The 1,206-nt window shown below is 34.7% G+C and overlaps 1 pseudogene; it reads right to left on the reverse strand.

The window, feature by feature from the left end:
* Window positions 1–410: 410 nt before the first annotated feature.
* LOC112480818 lies at window positions 411–529 on the reverse strand (annotated as a pseudogene).
* Window positions 530–1,206: the final 677 nt, after the last annotated feature.

Genomic DNA, 1,206 nt, shown 5'->3' on the forward strand with positions numbered 1-1,206 from the left:
TTTTAATTTTTATTTTTTCACTGGATTTTGAAATATTGTGAGTTGATGTGGTTCTGTTTTCTTGCAAGTCATATCCTTATTTTTTACTCATGCCACTTGTCCAAAGCTGTTCTGCTGTGGCAAGAGCTCAATATTGTCTTCATTATGGGACACATACAGGTCTGCCATAGCTCATAGTTCTGCCAGGTCTCATGGCAAAGGAAAAAGAAATATGGTGCATCAAGAAATGGCTTTAACTACTTCTGCTAGAAAATGCTACCTCTGGTCACATTTTATTGAACAAAGCAAATCACATAGTCAATACAGGGAGGAACATACTGGGCCAGATACAATTTACCATAACAGGTCCTAATATGATCAGACTACTTTTAAATTTTTATTGCATTTTGGGTCAGATTTTTTTTTTATAATGCCTATAGCACCTGGTATCCCTAGGTGGTCTCCCATCCAAGTATTAACCAGGCCCAATCCTGCTTAGCTTCCAAGATCAGACAAGATAGGACACATTCAGGATGGCATGGCCGTAGACTTGGTCAGATTTTTTAGAAATGGTTTTTAAAAATTTCCTAGACTGGGAGGTAGGTATATCTCTGGATGTTAGTGTTTTAGAGGTTAAGCACTTGGAGATTTCACTCTTTACAATGTAGAGTTACAATTCATCATAATATTTTCAGTATAGCTACCTCATACTCAGTTGTGCTTCGTATCCCCAAGTTCAGAAACTTTCTAGATCTAAGTGTCATAGATTAAATTTCTAAATGTCTGCCAGGGTAGATGACAAGTAGACTTGTGTTGGGTGGAAGTATGGAAAAAATCATATGATGCTTATACATATATACATTTACAAAAATTTCTCCTATTTTGAAACAAAGCCCACACCATTTTCTTCAGAGGTCTTGGAGTATCTAGCCCTTGTATTAATATGAGTTTGCTTCTGATTGGCTTACTCGTCTGTCAGCAATTATACTTATATATTTTTTTATTCTGACAAGCCCTCTGTCTGTAGCTATTCTGCTTCCTATCTTTAATCTGTTATCATTTTGTCATCTGTCCTGTTGTTTTTGTCCATGTGGCTTTATATCTTTTAAATAAATACAGTTTCAATGGTATGTAGAAAAAAAAATAAACATGTGTTTAACCCATTACATTTCATTGAAAGCCTCATATTAATATCTATATATTTATTTAATTATCAGCATGGTGTTT

Source organism: Pteropus alecto, unplaced genomic scaffold (assembly GCF_000325575.1).
Source record: "Pteropus alecto unplaced genomic scaffold, ASM32557v1 scaffold20, whole genome shotgun sequence".
Classification (NCBI taxonomy): domain Eukaryota; kingdom Metazoa; phylum Chordata; class Mammalia; order Chiroptera; family Pteropodidae; genus Pteropus; species Pteropus alecto.